The sequence below is a fragment of the Cricetulus griseus genome, chromosome 2, assembly GCF_003668045.3.
Source record: "Cricetulus griseus strain 17A/GY chromosome 2, alternate assembly CriGri-PICRH-1.0, whole genome shotgun sequence".
NCBI lineage: Eukaryota > Metazoa > Chordata > Mammalia > Rodentia > Cricetidae > Cricetulus > Cricetulus griseus.
Window position 1 is genome coordinate 243651395 of NC_048595.1, and position 10350 is coordinate 243661744.

The 10350-nt window shown below is 41.7% G+C and overlaps 1 long non-coding RNA gene across 1 annotated transcript; it reads left to right on the forward strand.

Moving 5' to 3' along the window:
• The first annotated feature begins 693 nt into the window (after nt 1-693).
• LOC118238071 lies at nt 694-7210 on the forward strand. Its single transcript, XR_004768417.1, has 2 exons — nt 694-1458; nt 1587-7210. It is a non-coding gene; the product is annotated as an uncharacterized LOC118238071 (long non-coding RNA).
• The last annotated feature ends 3140 nt before the right edge of the window (nt 7211-10350 follow it).

A 10350-nucleotide genomic window follows, 5' to 3' on the forward strand; every position in this document is an offset into this window, starting at 1 on the left:
AAGCATTTCTAGAATTCAGTGTGTAGTTACACAGACAAATAGAAGCAGGGCTATGTCACGAACAGGTTTATAGACAGTGCAAGCCTGGTAGAGAAAGCACAGAGAGTGGGCAGCCATGGTTATGTGCATTCTGGTCTCGGCTCTTTGGCAGTCTTCAATAACCTCCCTTTCTTTACATGCTCCTGGGTAAAGCAAAAGAGAAAGAATAGAGCTCTTTCCAGCTAGCCTCCAACAAGGAGAAGCTGACTTTGTCATGTAGAAGTAGCCAGTGTTCTCCTGATAATGGACAATATTGTGTGCGTGTTCATTTGTATTCGTGTGTAATGAGGTGAGTGTGCACATGCCTGGAGGCCAGAGGACAATCTCAGCTGTTCCTCAGCTACACTTATTCAGTGATTTATTTATTTTGAGAAATAGTCTTTCACTGGCCTGGAATTCACCAGGTATATTAAGCTAATCTGGCTTTCCAGTCAACCCCAGGAATCTACCCATTTCAGTCTCCCTGGCACTGGCATGTGCCAGCATGCATGGCATTTTTTTGTTTTTGTTTTTGTTTTTATAATATCCTAGCCAAAGTTCCCCTCCCTCCCCTCTTCCCAGTTCCTGTCCCTCCCTTCCCCCATCCCATCCACCCCTGCCTCCCCCATCCCTCCTCTGTTGTTTCTATTGAGATACTGGCAGGCCTCCCACGGATACAGTCAGGCACAGTATATCAAGCTGCAGTGAGACTAGGCACCTCCTCTTCTATTAAGGCTGGAGAAGCAATCCGGTAGGAGGAATGGGTCCCAAAGGCAGGCAACAGAGTCAGATACAACCCTTGTTCCCACTGATAGAAGTCTTACACCAAGACCAAGTTACATGACTGCAACATATATGCAGAGCACTGAGGATGAGCTAGAAACCTAGGGCAATGGAAACTCCCAGGAATATATGAGGGTGACCCTAGCTAGGATGCCTAGCAATAGGGGATATGGAACCTGACCTGGAGATCTCCTGTAACCAAGCAAGACTTCTGGTGGAGGAATTGGGGCACCAACTCAGCTGCAAACCTTTGACCTACAATTTGTTGTGCCTATAGAATATTCTGTAAAGATGGTGCAGAAAGTGTGGCAGTGGAGACCCATACCGAGAGAGAGAGAGAGAGAGAGAGAGAGAGAGAGAGAGAGAGAGAGAGAGAGAAAGAGAGCTCTCCTCTGACCTCTGAGGGCCAGGACCCAAAGGCCTAGCATGGCATTTTTATGTTTATTTCATTTCCTTTTTTTCATGAGTTCTGGCAATCAAATTCAGGTTTTCATGCTTGTGAGACAAGTAAGTTGCCAAAAGTTATCTCACCAGTCAATGGACAGCAATGTGAACTGCATGAGTAATGTACACTTACTCTCGTGATGACTTAGAGTATCGAGTCTTGAAGAAGACTCAGCTTTGTCGGGATGTCAAGACTGCATCTGCATCACTCAGGTAAGCATTTCTAGGACCAGATAATAGGCTCTTCACAGCAGGCTATTTTCACTCCTGATGTCAAAGACTATTCTTTGATGTCTAGCCCCATTGGATTTTAAAATGACTTTCCTTTCTTCTCCCCTCAGCCTAAAGGGAGGATGAGTTGGGCAGATCCTCCGAATGCTATCTTCTATTAAGCTGTGGTCAATGTGTTTGTGCTGAAGTTTCTGTGGTTTTACATTGCATTCCAGTAAGATGACAGAACCTGATCCCCAGGTGGAATGTTCTCTTTCAGGTCAAGCATGCCTGCAAGATAAAGGCTGACCTGCTGCTGGCAGGAATCCCAAGTTCTTGATAGTGGCCACAGAAGAGGGCATTGTTTCTCTTACAGAACTGTCCCTTCACGTCCTAGCGTGACTTACAACATAGTGCTCTCTGAGTTTAGAAATCTTAAGCTAATTCTTCTGAAATGAAAGGTGGGCTTGAAGAATTGTGCCTAAAATATCTGATACCCTAGTACTGCCCCATGCTTACCAGGAGCACTGACACATGGATGGCCTTCAACAGCCACTGGCTCAGCTCTATCTCTGTAGATTTGCCAACTCTGAACTGCAAGTAATTGGAAAAGAACTTGTCTATACCAAACAAGCATGGCATTTTTTTTTTTCTTGTCATGATTCCCTAAATTGTTGCTATGTATCAGATAGCAACTACTTACATAGCATTTACATAGTATCAGATACTATGAGAGATCTGGAGATTATTCAAAGTGTAATGTTGTATATGGGTTATATGCAAATATTCCATAAGGAATGAGTATCTTAGGCATTTTCTTATCTTTGGAGAGTCTTAAAAGGGCATTTTCTTATCTTTGGAGAATCTTAAAACCATTTTCCTGCAGGCATGGTGAGATGCCGATAATGAAATCATATACATGGACCCTCTTCCTTCCCAAGGAGTGTTCTTTTTAGACTCATTTTTCCCCCGATAAGGAAGTAAAGAAACTTAAATAGCAACTTTTTAACATTAAATACACTGTAAGCAAATGGTTAACAATATTAACTTGGTTTAGATTTGTCTCAGAAGGAGCAGACAGGATTTTGAAAACTCAAGCACTCAAAATCTCATGAGAAAGACCTCCCTGTTCACTTTGACCTCTTCTTGGAGGCATAGCTGTCCAGTGAGAGGCATGAAAGGGAAAAAGTAGCGAGGCCAGGGATGGGCTTCCCCAGCCTCCTCCGGAACGGTCGGTCTAGGTTTGTTGTGAATCAGTGTCAGAGTTGGGCAGGGCAAGGCTCCCCTCTCCTGCAAGCTGTGATTATGAAGGCATCCATCTGTCAACAGAGGCTCTCTGCTACGTTTCCAGCCAGCTTCCTCCCCACTGACTCACTCGGTGATGCCACATCTAATGTTTATGACCTAACGGTTGATCACCATGGAACTAGCACAAACCAGGGACTGTGGAGGAGCAACACCAGCGAAGAGACGCTGGGCACTGCAGGAAAAGAGAGAAAGGCCCATATTCATGGAGACCACAGATGAAGACAGAACATCCCATTCCTCATGTGGACACAGCCACCAGTTGCTAAAACGGATCCTTGGAAGCTTTCAAGTTTCTTGAAGAATCCAAATAAAGACTTAGGGTGACCAAGGACAAACAAATACCACAGCGTTTAGGAACGAAGGCCGAGGAATGGGAGGAAATGTGTATGGAGCAATTTAATAAGGTTTGGATCACAAATCCACCATCCTTTCTTTGCTGCCAGCATGTGGCAATGGATGAAAAGAGAAAAGGCACCAAATGTCAGGAGAAAGAAGAAAATCCCTTCCCAAACTGAAACTCGGGAACAGTCCTGGAGGTATAGTCTCCAATTGCCAGGGTCAGACTACAATGGTGAGTGAGCCCATCCTCCCTAAGAAAAAGGAAGGCCAATGGAAAGAAATCAGTGCTTCTCAGTAAAGATCTTCACAGTTAATGCCATGCAAGGCAGCAAGCTTTGGCACAGACGTGAACACCAGATGAGGACTCTGGTGGCATGGTCAAGGTGAAGTGTGTCTGACTTCCTGGCCTGCCCTCCCCAGACTAATAATCAGGAGGGGCCGCTCTTGAGCCCTCAAGAGCCTGTGTGAACACAGTGTCTCCTGGAGTGCTTGCGGCTTACAAGTAATGGGAGAGTCTTTTTATAACCGTTGTGGTTTCATTTAAAAGGAAGCTCAGAATCAGTGGTAAAGGGAGGGGAAGTTTGTGAGCTGCAGACCATCTGAAAAGGGGGAAATCATAAATACCAGAGTGTCTGATTATTTGAACGTCTCTTGAAGTCAAATAATGAACCTTCTTCATGTTTGGCTTTCCTGGACTTGGCTCCCTCTGACAACTTTGCAGGCATCAGGGTCTGTCTGGAATTCATTCCAAGTTGGAGGGATATTTTTTCCCTTGACATTTTGCAGCTGAGACGGCCCCGAGGAGGAAGCTAAGGAGCGTAACATTACCAAATATGTCCTTTCTCCTGCTTGTATATTTTATTTCCACAGGAAAAGAAGGCAGATGCAGGCCAAGGAGAGCTGGCCAATAAGAATGTGGCCACAGCAGGCAGCTTCTGGCAATGGAGACATTGATCAGACGCCATGGTTCTCAAGAAAGGAAATGGTTAGTGCCCAGGAGTAGAAATCTGTGCTTTGCTACAGGACAAAGTCTGACAATTTTTTTTTTTATGTGTTACCCAGCTAGTTCAGAAGAATTGTCCTTGTGTTCCTGAAAGCACTTGAGTGGGATTTAAAACCACTGTATGTTTCTTTAACTAGTCCATTATATTCTCCAACTGGAAAGGTTGGGGTACAATGAGCCTCAGAAGCTTCATCTATAAAATGGAGGTTCAGATTGCCCCAGTCGCCATAGCTTCCCAAGCCTGGACTCTTAACCCTTGTTTGATCATGTGCTCCAATCCCTCAAATTTGAGCAACCTTCCAAATGTCTTTATGTATGGTACAGAATTACTACATTTTGACTTTGTTTTAAACTTACAAAACATATAAGCTAGAATTTATGGACAGTGAGGTGGTTCAGCAGGTTAAAAAAGAAGCCTGTGTCTTGGACCTTAGTTGGACACCCCAGAACTCACATGGTGGAGAGAAAAGACTCCCACAAGTTGTCTACTGAAATCCACATATATGCTGCAGTGTGAATATGCCAACACACATATGCACACATAAAAATTTAATACAAATTTTTTTAGAAAGAAAGGAGAATATTCTAGGCTAGGGATATCGTTCAGTTGGTAGACCACTTGCCTGCTATACACGAAGCCTTGGGGGTCCATCTGTGATATTGCTTGACACAGGCACAGGAGTATAAGGACTTGTCATCTTAACAGGAGGCAAGAGGATTGGAACTTCAAAGTTACCCTGGATTTCATAGTGAGTTGGAGGCCTGCCTGGGCTACATGAGGGTATCTAATAAAAACTAATACATTCTAATGCTTTTCTTTTTAAGTATCAGTGGTTTGTATTAGCACTGCTCTTGTTGTAGTTATTATTACACTTGATACAAGGTCTTACTCTATTGCCCAGGCTGGCCTAGACCTCACTATGCAGTCCAGGCTGGTCTCTTACTCTCCATCTCTCATCTTCTCCAACACTGGGATTCCAGACACGTGTCACCTACCACAGTTTGATAACTTATGTTTAAATACTCCCTATAGCAACTCACCCTCTTTGGAAGTTGGTTCTCTAAGGTCATTTTGGCTCTGCCTTGTTTTGGGTTTCTTTAACCATGTGAGGGCTTCACATGAGGGCCTGGCATATGCCAAGCAAATACTGTGCTACTCAGCTACATCTGCAGCCTGGCTCTGCTTTTCTCTGTGGATAGAAGACATTCGTCTCCAACTAGCACATCTGCACCTGCGAGGGCCCCAGAGGAACACACAAGCAAAGAGGCTGCAGAATGCATACCCTCTACCCACACGGTGAATACAGAAGAAAACTCAGTTTTAAATGCATAGTACCCTCAGCTAATCATTTTCTATACCACTTTTAAAAGAGAATAGTTACAGAAAAAACATTATTCATATTTGTGTGTGTGAGCATGTGTATGTGTGTTCATGTGTGTGTGGATATATATCTCCAGAGATTAATGTCTGGTGTCTTCCTCTGTTACTCTCCATTTTATTTTTTAATGACAGCATCCCTACTGACCCAGGAGCTCACAGATTGGCTAGACTAGCAGGCTAATAAGCTCCCAGGGTCCTCTTTTCTCTCTCTGCCCAGCACTAGGATTGTAGGAGTATACCATTTCATCATACTTGTTTTTTTTTTTTTTTAATAATTATTGTGAGCCACCATGTGGGTGCTGGGAATTGAACCCAGATACTCTGAAAGAACAGTCAATACTCTTAACTGCTGAGCTATCTCTCCAGCCCCTTCCTTAGACTTTTTAAGTATATTCTGGGGATCCGAAGTCAGGTCCTCAGGCCTGCACAGAGAAAGCTCTGACAAATGAACCATCTCCTCAATCCCATAGGGAAAAAAACTAAACTAAATAACTGTTGGCCTTAGAGGCTGTGATTGCTATTTCACCTGGAATCAGGAAACACTGGGCCTCAGCAAGGCTTGAGGTGACTCGGAGCACCTCAGCCCACAGGAGGGCAAAAGTTACTCTCTGCTGGCAGCTGTAACTGGGAGCAGAGCTCTAGCGCTACAAAATGCAATTTCTCAGGAGGACAAGGACACCCAGATGTTAATATAAAGTAAGTTAAATTTACAAGTCTTTGACTCGCAAATATTAACACCAAGCATTGAAGCCTGGCAGACAACACGGCTGGCCATGTCCAGCTTGTGAGCAGCCCCTGGATGGTTCCTGATCTCACACCCTGCTGAGTCAGCAAGGCCATTTTGTGACAACACTGACTCTTTGCATCAGACATTCAAGCTCTTGTGGGTGATTATGTGTGTAATGTTTTCCTTAGATTTATGACTCAACACCTATTTCATCACCGATAGGGAGCCTTCAAAGGACTCAAGAAGTGGCCCCTTATGTAAACTTAATGAGAGGAAAAAAACATGGTGGGATTTTTTTCAAAGTGTTCTCAATAACATGATTTCATGCTTTTCGGTCTCACACATCTCATCACTCTCTTTGACTAACATAGTGGAATGCAAATGAGCAGCTTCCTTGGGTTAGTTGCCAAGTCTGACATGATTTGTGGTGGATAATGATTAAAATACCTAAGATAGTCGGGTGGCCAAGCAAATTAATTAGCTTGACAACAATAATCAAGTTACCGGGAGAGGTGTATTGATTACCGTTTAGCAGAAGGGATGAAAATATAAAGAATTTAAGGTGTGGACTTGGTAGAAGAGCCCAAGAATCAAATACATAAAAGCAACCACATGAATTTTCATAAACTAAAGAAGTGAGAAAGCAAGGAACTGTGAAGGAAAAAATGAAAACCAAGCTAAGTTAGGGGAAACATCAGGAGACTGACAAAGAAAGGCATGGTAAAAGAAATATGTGTGCATTTGAGAGTTAGGAAATGAAGGGCTGCCTATCACAGCCCAAGAGAAACAGGAAACAGGACGCTTGATCTTGAGTTTCCCAGCCTCTGAACTGAAAAATTAACTTTTATTATTTATCAATCATCCTCTTTATGATATTCTGTTATAGTGGCCCAAATGAGTTGAGATCAATATAATAAAGACCCCAGATTTTACTTTGGACAGGGTTTCATATAACATAGCTTGGCCTCTAACTCAATATGTACCCCCAAATGACATTGAACTTTTTCAGATCCTACCTCCTGAATGCTAGGGTTTCAGGCATGCATCACTCTGTCCATTTTCAACAGTACTAGGTGTCAGAGCCAAGGCTTTGTCTATGTGAGGTACCGTATTGACTGAGTTGTGTTTCTAGCTCTTGGTTGCAACTTTATATGAAAAGAACAACAATGAGTTTCATTTTACAGATCATTTAAAACTTACAGAACGGAGCTTTTATTTTTGTATTTTTAGGAGATTTTATTTATTTTTATTTTATGTGTATGAATGTTTGCTTGCATATATGAAAGTGCGACATATATGTGCTGTACCTGCCACAAGTTGGAAGAGGGCATCTGATCCCCGGAACTGGAGTTGAAGATGTTTGTGAGCCACCATGTGGGTATTGGAAACTGAACTCGGGTCTTCTGCAAGAGTGGCAAGTGTGTTTAACCACTGAATCTCATCTCCAGCCCTGAGGAGGGATTCATAAATCAAAGAGTTTCAAGAAATAAAAAAAGAGAAAATGAGAATGAGCCTGAGATGGTACTCTCCATTATGCATTATGATGCTGTCTTGGACATTCTAGTCTAGTGTTTCAACACTTAGGGAAAAGTTATCTATAATTATCTTGATGATGTTAATGTCTGCCAATTTTTTCTTAAAATATAACCAATTTTAAACCACTTTTCATAAGTAATGGATATGAGTAACTGGAATTTTAAATTCATCAAAAGTCCTATTTCATCATTTAATTGACACTATGTTTTTGAAAATTGGGCATAGTTTAAAAGCCAAATGTCATATCTTTTCTTAATGTTTAGATATTACCCAAATGATTTATCTTAAGTCTCCTAAGCATATTAGGAGTGAGCAAACAGTGCATAGCAGTGACATCTCCAAGTGATGGGTTAGGGGCCAGTGTAGAAACAACACTGAGTTCTTAACTTTTTCTTAGGAAAAAGACAGTCTCCTTTGTATGACTAACTGAGATGTAACTAAAAAGAAAAATGAGAAGCAGGAAGCAGGGTAATTCCAGAGAGTCTTGTATATGTCAGAGGACAAAGGACTAGGGACATGTCAGGCAATCTGAGTTGAATACCCTCAGCGGAGATGCCATAACATATGTCCTGGACAACTCATTTCCAGATCGAATGATCTCATGAGCAAAAGAAGAAACAGCAAGAGTCCGGGACTCACAACCTTGGCAGCTGGCCCCTCCTTAGTGGGAAGAACTATTTGTCATTTGCTCAGGGAGACAACCCACCATAGCCTTCCCACTCCAAGAAGGTTACTTAGAGTATAAATGGTTTTTACTTAATATTACAAGGAAAAAGTTTCTAGGTACAAATGCCAGCACCCAACACAGACAGGCACACCATTTTCTTCCTCCTCTCCTTAGTTTCTTTATGAATGCAAATTCATTTTAAATGTATATATTTAATTATGCATTTGTATGTCATATGCATGAGTGAAGACTTATTTCACATCCTATTTTATTATACCCAAATGCAATTCATAAAACAGTAAAGCAGCATTTCCTGAGATTCTGCTCAGAGAATGGTGGAGTTAGTACTAAAGGTGACATATGCAAACGAGTGACCTTTAAAAGGTGATCATTTCTCCAGAACCTTTTGCTATACAAGGCATGATATTCTGCTATTTATACTGAAACAGTACTAAAATTGTAAGAGGTAGAACATAAAAATGACTGAGTTTTCCAGGAAACTGATTCTTTTCAAAAGGAAACTACACCACCAGAGCACATGGCATTTAACAGTGCTCTATGGGTGAGGAAGTAAAACACTGTCAGGCTAGAAGGACATCACTTGCTTTCGTGCTGAAATCTAGTCCTGGTGGTCCAACTTAATACCAGAGATTTGGATAGCACCATCTTGTGCTATGCGAGGGGCCAGGGATTTAGGGCTGCACAGCTCAACACAAGAGTAAACTTTGAGGGCAGTGTCCCATGTCCTACCCCTAAAGATGTAAATCATCCTAGTACTCCGTAAAAGAATGCATGTTTTATTTTCTTACCTTGACACACATACTTTCAAAATGAAAAAATTAGATTCATATAAATTCATAGGTTGCATAGGACTGCGTGCCAGCTAACTGCATAAAGTGCATTCATATTTATATTATCTGGATATACTGTTGAAAACACATGATATTTTGGTGACTAACAATAACCGAGACAGTGATAATTAAGAATAATATGATTTTTTAACATGCAGAATGCACTACAGTCACTACTACAACTGTTGTGATATCTCACTAGTTTTGGGTGACAATTCTGAGATCCCAAACTAGAAGGGAAAGTAAGAGGACTTCTTTCTCAAGCAAAAAGTTCTCTGAACTCTGAAAAGAAATAGCATCTTGCTATGGGAAAATGAATTGTATTTATAGTATCTGAGAGGAAGAATTTTAGTTACTTGACACACTTTTTTCTTCTCTTCCCTAAGGCCTTCTGCTGTTCAAATCCTGTCTCCACTCCAAAGCAGTTTGTCTCTTCAATAGCATCGATGACATAGACACAAAGCAATTTGTCTCTTCAACAGCATCAATGACATAGACACAATTGCTTTTTTTCTAGGACACAGGGTATTGGACAAACATTGCCTAAAGCATGGATGGTGCCAGTCTGAAGAGTAAAGTTTGGGGTTACCAGCTGTGTTGGTGCTGAGTATTGAACCTATAGGGAGGGGGCCCACATATTCTTCAGTATAACTATTAGTCACATTATTTTTTGTATGCCTAGTCAATGGCTGCCCCTGTTTTTCCTTTCACATAAAGTTGGTTCTAGGTCTACATTATTTCTCAAGTGTTGAAATAAATGTGCAAAATCCAAAAAGCTTAAGGCATGGGCAAACATCTATAGACATTTTTTTATGGTATTCATCTGACTGGGAAATCTTACACAACTCTAAGTACTCTCTTTCCTGTCAAGGTAGGTATAGATACATAACAATATAGTTGTGTTTGCCACCCACCAATATTTTCCCTTTCATGGATGTGCTCTCTATGGCAGGAGAAATTTTCTGCAGTGTTGTTTTGTTCTTAAGAGAATTTCTGATCCAATTGAATGTGGCACCTCCTTGATCTTGACCCCTGTTTTCTTGCTCCCAGTCCTCTCTGTCTTTTCACACCCCCAAAACATTC